This window comes from Oncorhynchus clarkii, chromosome 9, assembly GCF_045791955.1.
Source record: "Oncorhynchus clarkii lewisi isolate Uvic-CL-2024 chromosome 9, UVic_Ocla_1.0, whole genome shotgun sequence".
Lineage (NCBI taxonomy): Eukaryota > Metazoa > Chordata > Actinopteri > Salmoniformes > Salmonidae > Oncorhynchus > Oncorhynchus clarkii.
The window spans coordinates 32,685,746-32,707,764 of NC_092155.1; positions in this window are offsets into that span (position 1 = coordinate 32,685,746).

A 22,019-nucleotide genomic window follows, 5' to 3' on the forward strand; every position below is an offset into this window, starting at 1 on the left:
AAACATGGTCTACTAATAGTTACTACATAGAAACATGGTCTACTAATAGTTACTACATAGTAACATGGTCTACTAATAGTTACTACATAGAAACATGGTCTACGAATAATTACTACATAGTAACATGGTCTACTAATAGTTACTTCATAGAAACATGGTCTACTAATAGTTACTTCATAGAAACATGGTCTACTAATAGTTACTACATAGTAACATGGTCTACTAATAGTTACTACATAGTAACATGGTCTACTAATAGTTACTACATACAAATGTGGTCTACTAATAGTTACTACATAGAAACATGGTCTACGAATAGTTACTACATAGTAACATGTTCGAATAATAGTTACTACATAGAACCATGGTCTACTAATAGTTACTACATAGTAATGTGGTCTACTAATAGTTACTACATAGAAACGTGGTCTACTAATAGTTACTACATAGAAACATTGTCTACTATTAGTTACTACATAGTAACACGGTCTACTAATAGTTACTGCATAGTAACATGGTCTACTAATAGTTACTACATAGAAACATGGTCTACTAATAGTTACTACATACCGGTAGTAATATGGTCTACTAATAGTTACTACATAGTAATGTGGTCTACTAATAGTTACTACATAGAAACATGGTCTACTAATAGTTACTACATAGTAACATGGTCTACTAATAGTTACTACATAGTAACGTGGTCTACTAATAGTTACTACATAGTAACACGGTCTACTAATAGTTACTACATAGTAACACGGTCTACTAATAGTTACTACATAGTAACACGGTCTACTAATAGTTACTACATAGTAACACGGTCTACTAATAGTTACTACATAGTAACACGGTCTACTAATAGTTACTACATACCGGTAGTAATATGGTCTACTAATAGTTACTACATAGTAACATGGTCTACTAATAGTTACTACATAGTAACATGGTCAGAGGATATTAGGGTGAGAAACATGGTCTACTTATAGTTACTACATAGTAACATGGTCAGAGGATATTGGGGTGAGAAACATGGTCTACTAATAGTTACTACATAGTAACATGGTCAGAGGATATTAGGGTGAGAAACATGGTCTACTAATAGTTACTTCATAGAAACATGGTCTACTAATAGTTACTACATAGTAACATGGTCTACTAATAGTTACTACATAGTAACATGGTCTACTAATGTTACTACATAGAAATGTGGTCTACTAATAGTTACTACATAATAACATGGTCTAATAATAGTTACTACATACTAACATGGTCTACTAATAGTTACTACATAGAAACATGGTCTACGAATAGTTACTACATAGTAACATGTTCGAATAATAGTTACTACATAGAACCATGGTCTACTAATAGTTACTACATAGTAATGTGGTCTACTAATAGTTACTACATAGAAACGTGGTCTACTAATAGTTACTACATAGAAACATGGTCTACTATTAGTTACTACATAGTAACATGGTCTACTAATAGTTACTACATAGTAACACGGTCTACTAATAGTTACTATATAGTAACATGGTCTACTAATAGTTACTACATAGTAACATGGTCTACTAATAGTTACTACATAGTAACATGGTCAGAGGATATTAGGGTGAGAAACATGGTTCTACTAATAGTTACTACATAATAACATGGTCTACTAATAGTTACTTCATACTAACATGGTCTACTAATAGTTACTACATAGAAACATGGTCTATGAATAGTTACTACATAGTAACATGGTCTACTAATAGTTACTACATAGAAACATGGACTACTAATAGTTACTACATAGTAATGTGGTCTACTAATAGTTACTACATCGAAACGTGGTCTACTAATAGTTACTACATAGAAACATGGTCTACTAATAGTTACTACATAGTAACATGGTCTACTAATAGTTACTACATAGTAACACGGTCTACTAATAGTTACTACATAGTAACATGGTCTACTAATAGTTACTACATAGAAACATGGTCTACTAATAGTTACTACATACCGGTAGTAATATGGTCTACTAATAGTTACTACATAGAAACATGGTCTACTAATAGTTACTACATAGTAACATGGTCTACTAATAGTTACTACATAGAAACATGGTCTACGAATAATTACTACATAGTAACATGGTCTACTAATAGTTACTTCATAGAAACATGGTCTACTAATAGTTACTTCATAGAAACATGGTCTACTAATAGTTACTACATAGTAACATGGTCTACTAATAGTTACTACATAGTAACATGGTCTACTAATAGTTACTACATACAAATGTGGTCTACTAATAGTTACTACATAAAAACATGGTCTACTAATAGTTACTACATACTAACATGGTCTACTAATAGTTACTACATAGAAACATGGTCTACGAATAGTTACTACATAGTAACATGTTCGAATAATAGTTACTACATAGAACCATGGTCTACTAATAGTTACTACATAGTAATGTGGTCTACTAATAGTTACTACATAGAAACGTGGTCTACTAATAGTTACTACATAGAAACATTGTCTACTATTAGTTACTACATAGTAACACGGTCTACTAATAGTTACTGCATAGTAACATGGTCTACTAATAGTTACTACATAGAAACATGGTCTACTAATAGTTACTACATACCGGTAGTAATATGGTCTACTAATAGTTACTACATAGTAATGTGGTCTACTAATAGTTACTACATAGAAACATGGTCTACTAATAGTTACTACATAGTAACATGGTCTACTAATAGTTACTACATAGTAACGTGGTCTACTAATAGTTACTACATAGTAACACGGTCTACTAATAGTTACTACATAGTAACACGGTCTACTAATAGTTACTACATAGTAACACGGTCTACTAATAGTTACTACATAGTAACACGGTCTACTAATAGTTACTACATAGTAACACGGTCTACTAATAGTTACTACATACCGGTAGTAATATGGTCTACTAATAGTTACTACATAGTAACATGGTCTACTAATAGTTACTACATAGTAACATGGTCAGAGGATATTAGGGTGAGAAACATGGTCTACTTATAGTTACTACATAGTAACATGGTCAGAGGATATTGGGGTGAGAAACATGGTCTACTAATAGTTACTACATAGTAACATGGTCAGAGGATATTAGGGTGAGAAACATGGTCTACTAATAGTTACTTCATAGAAACATGGTCTACTAATAGTTACTACATAGTAACATGGTCTACTAATAGTTACTACATAGTAACATGGTCTACTAATGTTACTACATAGAAATGTGGTCTACTAATAGTTACTACATAATAACATGGTCTAATAATAGTTACTACATACTAACATGGTCTACTAATAGTTACTACATAGAAACATGGTCTACGAATAGTTACTACATAGTAACATGTTCGAATAATAGTTACTACATAGAACCATGGTCTACTAATAGTTACTACATAGTAATGTGGTCTACTAATAGTTACTACATAGAAACGTGGTCTACTAATAGTTACTACATAGAAACATTGTCTACTATTAGTTACTACATAGTAACACGGTCTACTAATAGTTACTGCATAGTAACATGGTCTACTAATAGTTACTACATAGAAACATGGTCTACTAATAGTTACTACATACCGGTAGTAATATGGTCTACTAATAGTTACTACATAGTAATGTGGTCTACTAATAGTTACTACATAGAAACATGGTCTACTAATAGTTACTACATAGTAACATGGTCTACTAATAGTTACTACATAGTAACGTGGTCTACTAATAGTTACTACATAGTAACACGGTCTACTAATAGTTACTACATAGTAACACGGTCTACTAATAGTTACTACATAGTAACACGGTCTACTAATAGTTACTACATAGTAACACGGTCTACTAATAGTTACTACATAGTAACACGGTCTACTAATAGTTACTACATACCGGTAGTAATATGGTCTACTAATAGTTACTACATAGTAACATGGTCTACTAATAGTTACTACATAGTAACATGGTCAGAGGATATTAGGGTGAGAAACATGGTCTACTTATAGTTACTACATAGTAACATGGTCAGAGGATATTGGGGTGAGAAACATGGTCTACTAATAGTTACTACATAGTAACATGGTCAGAGGATATTAGGGTGAGAAACATGGTCTACTAATAGTTACTTCATAGAAACATGGTCTACTAATAGTTACTACATAGTAACATGGTCTACTAATAGTTACTACATAGTAACATGGTCTACTAATGTTACTACATAGAAATGTGGTCTACTAATAGTTACTACATAATAACATGGTCTAATAATAGTTACTACATACTAACATGGTCTACTAATAGTTACTACATAGAAACATGGTCTACGAATAGTTACTACATAGTAATGTGGTCTACTAATAGTTACTACATAGAAACGTGGTCTACTAATAGTTACTACATAGAAACATGGTCTACTATTAGTTACTACATAGTAACATGGTCTACTAATAGTTACTACATAGTAACACGGTCTACTAATAGTTACTATATAGTAACATGGTCTACTAATAGTTACTACATAGTAACATGGTCTACTAATAGTTACTACATAGTAACATGGTCAGAGGATATTAGGGTGAGAAACATGGTTCTACTAATAGTTACTTCATAATAACATGGTCTACTAATAGTTACTACATAGAAACATGGTCTATGAATAGTTACTACATAGTAACATGGTCTACTAATAGTTACTACATAGAAACATGGACTACTAATAGTTACTACATAGTAATGTGGTCTACTAATAGTTACTACATCGAAACGTGGTCTACTAATAGTTACTACATAGAAACATGGTCTACTAATAGTTACTACATAGTAACATGGTCTACTAATAGTTACTACATAGTAACACGGTCTACTAATAGTTACTACATAGTAACATGGTCTACTAATAGTTACTACATAGAAACATGGTCTACTAATAGTTACTACATACCGGTAGTAATATGGTCTACTAATAGTTACTACATAGAAACATGGTCTACTAATAGTTACTACATAGTAACATGGTCTACTAATAGTTACTACATAGAAACATGGTCTACGAATAATTACTACATAGTAACATGGTCTACTAATAGTTACTTCATAGAAACATGGTCTACTAATAGTTACTTCATAGAAACATGGTCTACTAATAGTTACTACATAGTAACATGGTCTACTAATAGTTACTACATAGTAACATGGTCTACTAATAGTTACTACATAGAAATGTGGTCTACTAATAGTTACTACATAATAACATGGTCTACTAATAGTTACTACATACTAACATGGTCTACTAATAGTTACTACATAGAAACATGGTCTACGAATAGTTACTACATAGTAACATGTTCGAATAATAGTTACTACATAGAACCATGGTCTACTAATAGTTACTACATAGTAATGTGGTCTACTAATAGTTACTACATAGAAACGTGGTCTACTAATAGTTACTACATAGAAACATCGTCTACTATTAGTTACTACATAGTAACACGGTCTACTAATAGTTACTGCATAGTAACATGGTCTACTAATAGTTACTACATAGAAACATGGTCTACTAATAGTTACTACATACCGGTAGTAATATGGTCTACTAATAGTTACTACATAGTAACGTGGTCTACTAATAGTTACTACATAGAAACATGGTCTACTAATAGTTACTACATAGTAACATGGTCTACTAATAGTTACTACATAGTAACGTGGTCTACTAATAGTTACTACATAGTAACGTGCTCTACTAATAGTTACTACATAGTAACACGGTCTACTAATAGTTACTACATAGTAACACGGTCTACTAATAGTTACTACATAGTAACACGGTCTACTAATAGTTACTACATACCGGTAGTAATATGGTCTACTAATAGTTACTACATAGTAACATGGTCTACTATTAGTTACTACATAGTAACATGGTCAGAGGATATTAGGGTGAGAAACATGGTCTACTAATAGTTACTACATAGTAACATGGTCAGAGGATATTAGGGTGAGAAACATGGTCTACTTATAGTTACTACATAGTAACATGGTCAGAGGATATTGGGGTGAAAAACATGGTCTACTAATAGTTACTACATAGTAACATGGTCAGAGGATATTAGGGTGAGAAACATGGTCTACTAATAGTTACTTCATAGAAACATGGTCTACTAATAGTTACTACATAGTAACATGGTCTACTAATAGTTACTACATGGTAACATGGTCTACTAATAGTTACTACATAGAAATGTGGTCTACTAATATTTACTACATAATAACATGGTCTACTAATAGTTACTACATACTAACATGGTCTACTAATAGTTACTACATAGAAACATGGTCTACGAATAGTTACTACATAGTAACATGTTCGAATAATAGTTACTACATAGAACCATGGTCTACTAATAGTTACTACATAGTAATGTGGTCTACTAATAGTTACTACATAGAAACGTGGTCTACTAATAGTTACTACATAGAAACATGGTCTACTATTAGTTACTACATAGTAACATGGTCTACTAATAGTTACTACATAGTAACACGGTCTACTAATAGTTACTACATAGTAACATGGTCTACTAATAGTTACTACATAGTAACATGGTCTACTAATAGTTACTACATAGTAACATGGTCAGAGGATATTAGGGTGAGAAACATGGTCTACTAATAGTTACTACATAGTAACATGTTCAGAGGATATTAGGGTGAGAAACATGGTCTACTTATAGTTACTACATAGTAACATGGTCAGAGGATGTTGGGGTGAGAAACATGGTCTACTAATAGTTACTACATAGTAACATGGTCAGAGGATATTAGGGTGAGAAACATGGTCTACTAATAGTTACTACATAGTAACATGGTCAGAGGATATTAGGGTGAGAAACATGGTCTACTAATAGTTACTACATAGTAACATGGTCAGAGGATATTAGGGTGAGAAACATGGTCTACTAATAGTTACTACATAGTAACATGGTCAGAGGATATTAGGGTGAGAAACATGGTCTACTAATAGTTACTACATAGTAACATGGTCAGAGGAAATTAGGGTGAGAAACATGGTCTACTAATAGTTACTACATAGTAACATGGTCAGAGGATATTAGGTGTGAGAAACATGGTCTACTAATAGTTACTACATAGTAACATGGTCAGAGGATATTAGGGTGACCAATATAACATTTTAGCTTCTGTCCCTCTCCTCGCCCCTACCTGGGCTTGAACCAGGGACCCTCTGCACACATCAACAACAGCCACCCACGAAGCATCGTTACCCATCACTCCACAAAAGCCCTGGCTAAAGGTAAGGGAGTATAGGAAGAATCTATAAACATAAAGTAATAAAGTACTCATCTATCCAAGGCCCCACACTAGACCGGGAAATAAGGGAGTGACAACATGAACGAAGGAACAAACCCATCTCACGCGAAGGGCCATTCCGAATACATAGAAGGGTTGGTAGAGCCGCACGGCAAGGCCCTTGTTACACCGAAGTAACTAAAATCCTAAAGTACTCTGCCTAGCCAGAGGACGGGATAGAGGCTTTTGCTGCAGGTGACAGGCAAAAGTCAGCACCGTGACAGGCTATACAGTGTTGGTTTACATTGTTTCTAAACATTAGAGTAAAAAAAGCTTATTTGGGGTTCTGATGGGGTACAACAGTTGAACTAAGATCATGAGGCATGTGTTATATTCTTCAAGAATCAATGGATATAAATAAATAATTTAAAAGTCCAAATATGGATGTAGCTAATGCATATTTCCCCTTTAACACAACACATCAGTTCAACAACTGCAGAGTTTGTGCCTCTGTTTTTAAGACCGTCTTTACTAGTGTTAATCAGGGAATGGTTTCTCAAACGCATCTTACGGCTAAATTCATCATTAGAACCATTGGATGCCTTAAGATGCGTTAGGGAAACCGGGTCCAGATATCCAGTTTTCTCCTCTTCTTCCTCCTCCTTTTTGGATGTGACAGTAATCTCCCCATCCTCTTTCACTCCAAAATCTGCATCCTCCTCTGTCTTTTCCTCCTCTTCTTTCACTGTAACATCCTCCTCCTCTTTCCCTCTGAGCGTATCTTCATCTTCTATCACTAAAACATCTTTCTCTTCTTTCACTGTAACAGCCTCACCCTCTACTTGTTTTAATTTATTTTATTTTTTTACATATTTTTGTATTGAAACAGCCTCTTCTCCCTCCTCCTCTTTCACGAGATATTCTTTCTCCTTCCAGAAGACCTCCTCTTCTTTAACAGGAAAGTAGCTTAGTGACCCCATGGTCGGGGATATTAGCTATTTAGGCTAATGCTAACTTAACCGGCCCTCTAGCTGACTAATAACAACAACCGTAAATATGAAATTAAAATGGATAACTAACTACGTTACACGACAGAAGTTGGTTCAACTCTAGTGACTCCCACATGCGGGAGCGTAATCAACGCCTTACACTAATTAGCATAACGCAACGGACATAAATATCCATAGAAAATATTCCTATTCATGAAAATCACAAATGAAATATATTGAGACACAGCTTAGCCTTTTGTTAATCACCCTGTCATCTCAGATTTTCAAAATATTCTTTACAGCCAAAGCTAGACAAGCATTTGTGTAAGTTTATCGATAGCCCATAGCATTTTGTCCAGCTAGCAGCAGGTAACTTGGTCACGGAAATCAGAAAAGCAATCAAATTAAATTGTTTACCTTTGATGAGCTTCGGATGTTTTCACTCCCGAGACTCCCAGTTAGATAGCAAATGTTCCTTTTTTCCAAAAATATTATTTTTGTAGGCGAAATAGCTCCGTTTGTTATTTTCTTCCAAAAATGAAAATACTGCCCCCTAGTCACAACAGGTTTTAAAACACAGTGACTAATAAACACTAAAGCGTCTAAAGAGCTTTATTGGTTCTGTTATTTTGTCTCGCAAGCTACGGAGGTGGCTGACTAACTGTTGCAAGAAGCCTTCCGTCCACTAGATTATACGTCACACTAGCAGCATTGCCTTAATTCCCACACCGCCATCTGCTGACTGGAGTGGGTAACGCAGTTGAGTAAAATGTACATTTTATTTCAGACAAGTTAGTGTAGGAAGCATTAGTTTTTACTCACCAGCGTAACACTACAGTGTGGTTAAAGACCTACTAAGCTAGTTGTAGTCACGATATGGTTACCTATAAGTACAAACAGTTATTGTTTTGTGTTATTACATATTTATTAACTAATTTTGTGAACTTTTCCAAACTACCCACAATGCAGTATTTCTCAATGTCAAATGAATGATCAACTCTGTGCTACCGAGTTTGTATGCTAGTGTAACGACCGAGGTAAAGACAGTTTCAAGTTGGATATTCGACAGATATTTGCGCTTTCAAACCTCAATAGCTTTCAAACCACTTGAGCCACAGACTCCAAATAAGTGTCATGATGTTGGAAATATTGCGCACCACATTGCACAGTTCTTATTTTCACGATTTGGACATTAATTCGCTTTCCAAAGCTAATAAACATGTGGAAATGTGAGCAGCATTTTGTATTCCTAGTTGAATTAGTTAGGGAGCGTAAACAAAGTACACACTTTTTTTACATTCTAATTTCAATTGCTCCTTGGTCATGTGATCTACTGACTTCAAACAAGGTTCAGTATGTCCACTGACTACCCTTCTATATTGCACACCCTTTAGTTTGTCCATTTTCATCTCACATGGCTTTACATGAAAATGTAATTAAAATTTCAATAGCTCCTTGGTCATGTGACCTATTGTCCGCTGACTACCCTTCTATATTGCACACTCTTGTTTGTTTGGTGTAAAGTACATTTTTCATAGTTTCAAATTTGCAATAGCTCCTTGGTCATGTCAATTACACACCTAAGAAGCATGCAGTGGATATACACCCATATTGCATAACCTCTAGTCATGTATCTTCTATATTGTTGTACATTAATATTAGTTTGAGGGTTCAGTCCAGTGTTGTGTTTACCCTTTTCTTTTATATTTATCTTTAATAATTGGTAGTTCTAAGTACTTATTTTCCCTGCTTTTTTTCCCCACAGTATTTAACAGTAGTACACAATAGGAGAGAGACAGATAATATCACCTTTCGTCATTAATATGAACCATAAAGGAAAAGGGCAAAGTACGAGAGTCATACTATTAATTGTCCAAAGCAGGGATGGAGAGTGAGCTAGTGAGGTAGGCTGCAGTGGGTTTGCATGTAACCACAGTAATGATGGCCAGAAAATCAACTAATAAAAATGTAACATTGACAAATTAAACAGAAATTGTAGACCTTTAATCTTTTCCAACATGTCAACAGACACTTAACTTCAAATAAGTATGACACTTTCGCATTATCCCTGGTTGATGTACATGTGAGAGCCTCTTCAGTGTGGATGGGGTTTAGCATACATTTTCAACAACAAAGACTGCACTTCCAGTTTGTGTTCTTTACTCTGTTGAACTCTTTTGTCTTCATTCCTAGGCACAGCGCATGGAACCACTGTTGGCATGCAAAACATTCAATCTAAAACTAAACAAAGCGTAACACGTTATAAATAATATCCATTGTGTTATATCATAAATTGTCTTGCATGCAGTCACTGTCGTCAAAAGATTATAAACATGTTAAATAAAGTTACTAACCCAGTCAGTCTTTGTGCCACATCCAGGTTCTTCATCAGTGGCACACATGAAGCAGTTGTTGGCTTTGTTGAACTCTGAAATCATAGGCATGAACAGAACACAACTACATAAAACTAAAGAATGTACATTTACTTTGAATTAAATGTCATTACATACCAAACAGTTTTAGTATATCTTCAGCCATTTATTTCTGCAGTTGCTCCATGTGTTTTTGAACGTTCCATATAAATTTGGGAGGGGATGTTGGGGAAGTTCTGTGCAACTTCCCTGGCCATCTACACCAAAAATGTGTTTTTGACCTAATTGTCACATAACCATTCACTATTGAAAATATAACTATCAAACCTGCATTTCAAAGACCCCACAGCTGAAGGTGTCCTGCTGCATGGTGTGAGTTATTTCCACTCCTTTCCACTTTCTGCCCACCAAGTTGTATTTTCCATGGCAGGATCTTCTCATTTTGAAGTATTCTCTTTTTATGTAAACATAATGGAATTCTGAATAGTTATAGGCAAATGAATACACAAGCCAAATTGTATGCTGTTTTCCTTATCACTCTAATCTAGTAGTAATTTAGTAGTAGAGGTAATTTCCTTTATGCCCCATTCTAAACACAGACTAAATTGTAGGCACTGAACCATTTACAGGACAATAATAAAAATAGCATATAGGATCTAACCCTATCACATAGTGAATAAATGTAGAGCATTTGTAGGCTTTAAGAAAAAAAAAATTAAGTGACAGTTTCATCAGTACCTGCTTAAAGAAAGTCATATCACAGATGACAGTGCCCACCAAATCTATGACAAAAGAGAATGAATTGTAAGCACCAAAGTGTGTTTGTCAAAATAATATCTGAAAATGTCAGTTGTTGAACATAATACTTCTATTTGCAATAGCAATTTATGATCTATGCAGTTGATATATATTCCATCTACCAACACTAGATGTAGGACGGACATAAGACATTCCCACATAGAGTATTTTTGTATTTATTTTATTTTTCTATTTCACCAAGATAAAGCAAAGCAGTGTGACACAAACAACAACAGAGTTACACATGGAATAAACAAACATACAGTCAATAACACAATAGAAAAGTCTACATACAGTGTGTGCAAATGAGGTAAGATTAGGGAGGTAAGGCAATAAATAGGCCGTAGTGGCGAAATAATTGCAATTTAGCAAATAAACACTGGAGTGATAGATGTGCAGAAGATGAATGTGCAAGTAGAGATACTGGGGTGTAGTAAAGGAGCAAAAAAAAATATAAAAAAATAAAAACAATATGGGGATGAGATAGTTGGATGGGCTATTTACAGATGGGCTATTTACAGATGGGCTATGTACAGGTGCAATGATCTGTAAGCTGCTCTGATAGCTGATGCTTAAAGATAGTGAGAGAGATATGAGTCTCCAGCTTCAGTGATTTTTGCAATTCGTTCCAGTCATTGGCAGCTGAGAACTGTAAGGAAAGGCGGCCAAAGTAGGAATTGGTTTTGGGAGTGACCAAAGGGTGTGCAATGTGTAAGCCCACTGAGTGGACATTCTGAACCTTGTTTGAAGTCACTAGGTCACATGACCAATGAGCTATTGAAATTCAAAAATGTAAATAAATAATTTTAAATAGTCCGAGATGTAAATCGACAAAAAAAGTGTGCAATTTGTGTCTATGCCATCGGGTTAGCTAAAACCAGTTTTGAAAGTTTTAGGCGTAATGGTTAAAGAGCTATTGAAATCTGATGTTGGTGGACGTAAGAAAAACTAAAGGCGAATATCCAACTTGAAACTGTCTCTTTGGCTCTGAATATGTCTTGAAATAATTTATATAATAATATAACATACTAATAATGAATAAGGAAGATAATTCTGGTTTTCTGTGAATAGCTTCCGTAACGTTACTATAGCTAATTGTATTGCTCTCCAAGATGGCATAGCAGTCAGAGGTCCTTTGTCCTCGCCTTGTTGTGTCCCGTGTGTGTATATATATATTTACATCTTTCTTTGCATATCTTTATATATTTTCTTTTCCAAAAACTCAACTTCAAAACACTCCCCTGCAACCCGCCTCACCAATTAAAAATGATTTACCTCAAATCTGAAATCCACAATAGAAGCTAGCAAGAAGCTAAGCAGAAGCTAACCTGAAGCTAGCCAGTTTACTGGCTAACGTTAGTATTCAGCAAACCACGGTTGATGGTCATCAGCTATCCTTTAGCTCGAAAAGCTATTGCCAGTTTTGTACAACGCGACTCAGACCAGAACATACCGGACCTATTTTTTCTCTCCATATCCCCGGATTTCAACCGAAAGCTCTAGACATTTACACCTGGATCTCATAGCTAGCTAGCTGCTATCCGTGTGACTATTGGTTTACGTCGATCCCGGAGAAAACATCAATTATTCCGGAGCTAGCCAGCTGAAGAGTTCCTTCAGCCACTCCTGGGCGACAATCACCTATCCGGACCCGTTTTACAGCCGATGCGGAGCCCCACCGGGCCTTCACGACTAGACTACCGATGGTTTCTGCCCAAGGGAGTTATCCAACTGTCCCCTCCGTCGCGACGTTACCTGAACGCCCATCTGCGGGCCGCTAATAGTTAGCTGTCTTATCGGCTGCTATCTGAATAGGTCTATCGGACAATTTTTCTTGGCTCACTATAACTATATCTATTTTTCCAATTGGATTGATCCCCTCTCTCACACGGAACCCCACTAATCTACCGTCGGAATTGCACAAGGTGGCTAAAAACAGACCTCCATCCTATGCTAGCTTGCTACCGATGGCTCAGCTAACTGTCTGAATCGCCGTTACCCCAACCAACCTCACTACTCACTGGACCATTATGATCCCTCTACTAAGCATGCCTCTCCTTAATGTCAATATGCCTTGTCCATTGCTGTTCTGGTTAGTGTTTATTGGCTTATTTCACTGTAGAGCCTCTAGCCCTACTCACTATACCTTATCCAACCTTTCAGTTCCACCACCCACACATGCGATGACATCACCTGGTTTCAATTAGGTTTCTAGAGACAATATCTCTCTCATCATCACTCAATACCTAGGTTTACCTCCACTGTATTCACATCCTACCATACCTTTGTCTGTACATTATACCTTGAAGCTATTTTATCGCCCTCAGAAACCTCCTTTTACTCTCTGTTCCGGACGTTCTAGACGACCAATTCTCATAGCTTTTAGCCGTACCTTATTCTACTCCTCCTCTGTTCCTCTGGTGATGTAGAGGTGAATCCAGGCCCTGCAGTGTCTAGCTCCACTCCTATTCCCCAGGCGCTCTCTTTTGATGACTTATGTAACTGTAATAGCCTTGGTTTCATGCATGTTAACATTAGAAGCCTCCTCCCTAAGTTTGTTTTATTCACTACTTTAACACACACTGCCAACCCGGATGTTCTAGCCGTGTCTGAATCCTGGCTTAGGAAGACCACCAAAAATTCTGAAATCTACATTCCTAACTATTCCTAACATTTTCAGACAAGATAGAACGGCCTAAGGGGGCGGTGTTGCAATCTACTGCAAAGATAGCCTGCAGAGTTCTATCCTACTATCCAGGTCTGTACCAAAGCAATTTGAACTTCTACTTTTAAAAATCCACCTCGATAAAAACAAGTCTCTCACCGTTGCCGCTTGCTATAGACCACCCTCTTCCCCCATCTGTGCTCTGGACACCATATGTAAACTGATTGCCCCCCATCTATCTTCAGAGCTCGTGCTGCTAGGCGACCTAAACTGGAACATGCTTAACACCCCAGCCATCCTACTATCTAAGCTTGATGCCCTCAATCTCAAACAAATTATCAATGAACCTACCAGGTACCACCTCAAAGCGGTAAACACGGGCACCCTCATAGATATCATCCTAACCAACTTGCCCTCTAAATACACCTCTGCTGTTTTCAACCAAGATCTCAGCAATCACTGCCTCATTGCCTGCATCCGTAATGGGTCAGCGGTCAAAAGACCTCCACTCATCACTGTCAAACGCTCCCTGAAACACTTCAGCGAGCAGGCCTTTCTAACCGACCTGGCCGGGGTATCCTGGAAGGATATTGACCTCATCCCATCAGTAGAGGATGCCTGGTTATTTTTTTAAATGCCTTCCTCATCATCTTAAATAATCATGCCCCATTCAATACATTTAAAACCAGGAACAGATATAGCCCTTGGTTTTCTCCAGACCTGACTGCCCTTAACCAACACAAAAACATCCTATGGTGTTCTGCATTAGCATCGAACAGCCCCCGTGACAACTTTTCAGGGAAGCTAGAAACCAATATACACAGGCAGTTAGAAAAGCCAAGGCTAGCTTTTTCAAGCAGAAATTTGCTTCCTGCAACACAAACTCAAAAAAGTTCTGGGACACTGTAAAGTCCATGGAGAATAAGAACACCTCCTCCCAGCTGCCAACTGCAATGAGGACAGGAAACACTGTCACCACCGATAAATCCACTATAATTTATCATTTCAATAAGCATTTTTCTACGGCCCACCTCATGCTTTCCACCTGGCTACCCCTACCCCGGTCAACAGCACTGCACCCCCCACAGCAACTCGCCCAAGTCTTCACCATTTCTCCTTCTCCAAATCCAGTCAGCTGTTGTTCTGAAAAAGCTGCAAAATCTGGACCCCTACAAATCAGCCGGGCTAGACAAGCTGGACCCTTTCTTTCTAAAATGGTCTGCCGAAATTTTTGCAACCCCTATTACTAGCCTGTTCAACCTCTCTTTCGTGTAATCTGAGATTCCCAAAGATTAGAAAGCAGCTGCGGTCACCCCCCTCTTCAAAGGGGGGGACACTCTTGACCCAAACCGCTACAGACCTATATCTATCCTACCCTGCCTTTCTAAGGTCTTCAAAAGCCAAGTCAACAAACAGATTACCGACCATTTCGAATCCCACCATACCTTCTTCACTATGCAATCTGGTTTCAGAGCTGGTCATGGGTGCACCTCAGCCACGCTCAAGGTCCTAAACGATATCTTAACCGCTATCAATAAGAAACAATACCGTGCAGCCGTATTCATTGACCTGGCCAAGGCTTTCGACTCTGTCAATCACCACATCGTCATCGGCAGACTCGATAGCCTTGGTATCTCAAATTATTGCCTCGCCTGGTTCACCAACTACTTCTCCGATAGAGTTCAGTGTGTTAAATCGGAGGGCTTGTTGTCTGGTTCTCTGGCTGTCTCTATGGGGGTGCCACGGGGTTCAATTCTTGGACCGACTCTCTTCTCTGTATACATCAATGATGTCGCTCTTGCTGCTGGTGAGTCTCTGATCCACCTCTATGCAGACGACACCATTCTGTATACTTCTGGCCCTTCTTTGGACACTGTGTTAACAACCCTCCAGATGAGCTTCAATGCCATACAACTCTCCTTCCGTGGCCTCCAATTGCTCCTAAATACAAGTAAAACTAAATGCATTTTCTTCAACCGATCGCTGCCTGCACCTGCCCGCCCGTCCAACATCACTACTCTGGAAGGTTCTGACTTAGAATATGTGGACAATTACAAATACCTAGGTGTCTGGTTAGACTGTAAACTCTCCTTCCAGACTCACATCAAACATCTCCAATCCAAAGTTAAATCTAGAATTGGCTTCCTATTTCGCAACAAAGCATCCTCCACTCATGCTGCCAAACATACCCTTGTAAAACTGTCCTTCCTACCGAAATAATGTCATGTTTTACTCGTACCTCAGCCAGCATTGTGAATGGTTAGGAAATATTATGTCATGTTTTACTCGTACCTCAGCCAGCATTGTGAATGGTGTCTGAGGCAGTGACATACTAGACCAGTAAATCTAATACTTAGGTGTTTTTAGTCATGCATGAAAGGTCTGGGGTGGTTCTGTGGTTATAAGTTACATTTCTGGCCATGCTGGCAGGGTCTGAATCAAACCCAATGTCCAATGGGATTGATCTGTTTGATCCAATTGTTTGTTTCAGTTTCCAGTAGTTGAATCCTTTGACAAATTGTTGATTTCAACAAATGCATTGGGTTGGTTGAAAAGTGATACTAAATTTAAAAACCATGCACTATTTTGACATAGTGGAAGATATACTGAATTGATACTGTTTTTCATACTAAGATGGACCAAGAAATGTTGCTTTTGCACATAGTTGTTCATTGGTTTAGCAAGAGTCTGTTGATTGGTCAGTCATTGGGTTAATTTGTTTTACAATATGTTTACAATATCAAAACAAGCTTTATTTATACAGCACATTTCAGACATGGATGCAACACAACGACTTCAGAGGAAAAAATGTATAAAAAACAAAGAAAATAAACAGAAATATTTACTACACAACAAACATAAGAGGATAAAAACAGAAGAATAACAACTGAAAGACTAATGAGCATCCTGAGGAAAATCCATTGATTAAAATATTAACAATTGGATGCAATATTCAACCATAACGAGATGGACAAGCCAGCACAGCACAGGTGTAACACATACTGACTAACGAGGTGACACCAATCAACGGGCTATACGTGCTAACTAGCAATACTTGCTAACGAGCTATATGTGCTACAGTCCAACCTCAAAACATAAATGGAAAAACCAAAGCCTGTAACACCTCTCCTGTCAAGACAACAAATATATCCTATATTTTTGTTGGACAAGTTTGCTCACCACCAACAGAAAATAACTTCCATTTCACATGATTCACTTTCTACAATATAAACATGGTGTCTACTGGCTTCCAACAATTAAAAGCACGTATTTCTAAATATATATTTTTCTACAATCTTGTTTTTTAAACTCACTTGCATCTAGAACTCTTCTAAAATTGTTAATACATTGATTATAGACCAAGTTATTATACTGCGTCCATGTGTATAGGCTGCAAGTAAGTTGAAATGAATATGTTTTCAAGTCATTGAAAAAACGACCTGGAAATACATATTTTCAACTATAACCGAACGTATATTGAATGTCGGGCCCTGTCTTCTTTTCAACGTCTTTTCAATTACATTTTGCGAGATGGGATAGCCCAATGTCAAAACACAGTTTTAAAGTGTCCAAATCAATAACCAAAATGCAGAAACAGTTTGTGATATATTGAAAACCTCAACATAAAATGTGCTATTTACATTTTCTTTTGCACATCATCATCTGCTCATTTATCACTCCAGTGTTAATCTGCTAAATTGTAATTATTCGCTCCTACCTCCTCATGCCTTTGGCACACACTGTATATAGACTTTATTTTTTCTACTGTGCCATTGACTTGTTTATTGTTTACTCCATGTGTAACTCTGTGTTGTTGTCTGTGTCACACTGCTTTCCTTTATCTTGGCCAGGTCGCAGTTGCAAATGAGAACTTGTTCTCAACTAGCCTACCTGCTTAAATAAAGGTTAAATAAAAAAATAAACACATCTGCCACAATAATCATAGAAGCACCATAAAAACTGCACAAGCACCAGAAACGCTGTTGTTTTGACAAGTAGCAATAAATCACCGATATCGATTAGGAGAGAAATCAGTTGTATGTGCTGTTGAAACTAACACAATTTAAAAAACACATGGAAATGGGAGATATCTTTTACCTCACTGGTTAGAGGACAACATGAAGAAGACAGTCAGCTACATTTTGAAGTTTAAAATTTTGATTCAAGAGGGTGGCAAACATGGTGTTACACAACACGTTTTGTTAAATCTCATAAATAGTACTCTCAATTCAGAGCCTGGATTTTTCCCCTGAGGCTAATATCCATATCATGCTAAAATCAAATAAACAGGGGGCAAACACTTAACAAAACATGTTTAACGTAAAAAGTAGCATGTTCCCTTTTTTTTTGCTTACTGAAAATAACATTCATTAAAATACTCCTTCTACAATTTAAAAAACATTCCACATTGTGACATTATTTCATTGATATCATGAAACAACTTCTTCATGCATGTATTTTCTGATGTTTGATCAGAAATCTTTTATCAGAGAATCTCTTGTCACATTGATCACAGCTATAAGATTTCTTTCCTGTGTGTGTTCTCAAATGTACTATCAGGCTGTTTGGCTGAGTAAAACTCTTCCCACATTGATTACAGCTATAAGGTTTCTCTCCCGTGTGTGTTCTCTGGTGTGTCTTCAGACTGCCAGATGTAACAAAACTCTTCCCACATTGAGGACAGTCATATGGCTTCTCTCCTGTGTGTGTTCTCTGGTGCACTATCAGGCTGCTTGACTGAGTGAAACTCTTCCCACAATGATTACAGCTATAACATTTCTCTCCTGTGTGTGTTCTCTGGTGCACTATCAGGCTGCTTGACTGAATAAAACTCTTACCACATTGATTACAGCTAAATGGTTTCTCTCCTGTGTGTATTCTTTGGTGTGATTTCAGGTTGCTTGGCTGAGTAAAACTTTTCCCACATTGATCACAGCCATAAGGTGCTCTCCAGTGTGAATTCTCTGATGTATTTTAAGGTCTACTGAAGAGGTGAATCTCTTCCCGCAGTCAGAGCAGCAGTGAAGTTTCTCTCTAGTGTGTATTCTCAGGTGTACTTTCAGTGAATTTGATCTTAAGTAACTCTTCCCACAGTCAGAGCAGTGGTGAGATTTATTCACTGTGGGTCTCTGCTGGTGTTTCTTGATGTGTTCTGATCTGAAGATACTTTTCTCTGCCTCGTCAGCATTATGAGGTTGTTGAGGCTCCCCAGAGGATCCACAATAATCACTTCTCTCTCCTGTGTAAACAACAAAGTCAGACAGATGGTTAAAGGCCCACAACAGCAGAAATCCACTGTTTATTTGAGTTAAAAGGTGATGTGCAGAGCCTACCCATGAAGTTGTACAACAATTGACATCTGTTAAATTATTTGACAATTAAGACAGTCAATTGAGCAAGAATAGTCATTTTGTCTTGTTTTCACATTAGTAGTAACATCGATGATTGTAGGCTAGAAATAAGTTATTCAAGTTGTTGAAATCCCAAGCACTGTGCCAGATGACTTCTGGTCTCCAATATAGGCCCCTTTCTGTGTTTGCTAAAATTGCGGCATGAGGGCAAAGCACACGCAATTTGGTTGCAGAAACTCCTCCCTGCTAATGAGGAAACCACTAGTTATGGATGTAGTATATCTGCCTGGAGCAAAAATGGTGAGCAAAGATTATAGTTTTTCACAATGTATTCTGAATATTACAGCGCAAGATCAGGTGTGCTACTCAAGGAAACTCACATTAAGCTCTGGTGTCTATTCACTAATTCGCCACCATGGGAGAAAACTCAGGAGAGTTCTCATAGGCTGACAGAAAAAATAGCATCCATTTCCAGGTTGCTTATGAGTGCATTTCACATTACTTTTGGATTATAAGGCTCGCTTGAATCACCTGCGTAATATGTTTGTGTTATTACACTTCAACCAGTAAAATGCTCTTTGGCTAGCTGTTCCATCAGCCTGACAATGAAGGTTTGTACACTAAGTGCTTGCCAAATTGGCCCATAACTTCACCTAACAATAACATAGACCTACTGTAGGACCCATGGCTTCACCTAACAACAACATAGACCTAGGACTATAATAATTAAATAAATATTTCAGGTGAAACATGGAAACGAAAATGTCTTTGTCATGACATTTCATAACCTGATCACCAGTTAATTTTGTCAATAATCCCACTAGGCTACTCTGTAATATGTTGTCATTCTAAATGTCCTGAATAAGAAAATAGCTCTGTGTGTTGTACAATAGCCTATCCATCAAGGAACAGTTCTCTACACATTATGAGCAAAGTATCTCTGTGTGCAAACAGACTAATGAGACCCTACAGTAAATCAAGCAGACAATAACATTATAAACATCAATTTGTTAGGGATGTTGAATCCAACGTGGAGCACGGCATAACTGTCTTTACCAGATGAATGAATGAAGAAGCACTTTGGTTGTTGTTGCATGTCGTGATGTTTGTCATTTGACTGGAATTCAGAAAATGATTTCCTGGATCAGCTGATGATAGTTGAACACGTGACTGTAACTTAACAGCTACAGTATTAAGAATGATGTGTAATTATTGAAGAACCGCGTTAATGACAGTATCCATTTGGGTGTTTCTATAAAGTTAAGGTGACTCTCGGTTAGAACCATTGGATTTAGGAAACTCTGAAATTATTTATAATTGCTGTGCCCATGAAAACTGTTTTCCCAGTGTAACATAAGGAGACACTAAATGTGATGTAGTTAGAGTGCATTTCAGAGATCTGAATACAAAAAAACTGTCCGACAGCTAGATCCCGTATTTAAGTTGAAGTTCATCATATGACAAGCTTAACATTATGACTATAACTACTGTTCCCTGAAGGAAGGAAACTAGGTACAACGTAACATTAACTTCTTCGATATAGGGGGCGCTCTTTACATATTTGGATGAAAAACGTTCCCGTTTTAAACAAGATATTTTGTCACGAAAAGATGCTTGACTATGCATATAATTGACAGCTTTGGAAAGAAAACACTCTGACATTTCCAAAACTGCAAAGATATTGTCTGTGAGTGCCACAGAACTGATGTTACAGGCAAAACCCAGATACAAATCCAACCAGGAAGTGCCCCATTTTTTGAAAGCCCTGCATGCCAATGACTCCTTATATGGCTGTGGAGGAGCTAGCAGTCAGCTTACGTTTTCCACGGTTTCCCCAAGGTGTCTGCAGCATTGTGACGTATTTGTAGGCATATCATTGGAAGATTGACCATAAGAGACTACATCTACCAGGTGGTCGCTTGGTGTCCTCCGTCGCAATTATTGCGTAATCTCCAGCTGCAGTATTTTTCCGTTTGCCTTTGATGAGAAACCAACTGTCAGGAATGATTTTTCATCAAATAGAATTGTGAAAAACACCTTGAGGATTGATTCTAAACAACGTTTGCCATGTTTCTGTCGATATTATGGAGCTAATTTGGAAAAAAGTTTGCCGTTGTGTTGACTGCATTTTCGGGTTTTTTTCTTAGCCAAACGTGATGAACAAAACGGAGCTATTTCTCTTATACAAATAATCTTTTGGGAAAAAATTAACATTTACTATCTAACTGAGAGTCTCGTCTATGAAAACATCCGAAGTTCTTCAAAGGTAAATTATTTTATTTGAATGCTTTTCTTGTTTTTGTGAAAATATTGCCTGCTGAATGCTAGGCTTAATGCTATGCTAGGCTATCAATACTCTTACACATATGCTTGTGTAGCTTTGGTTAAAGCATATTTTGAAAATCTGAGATGACAGTGTTGTTAACAAAAGGCTAAGCTTGTGTTTCAATATATTTATTTCATTTGCGATTTTCAT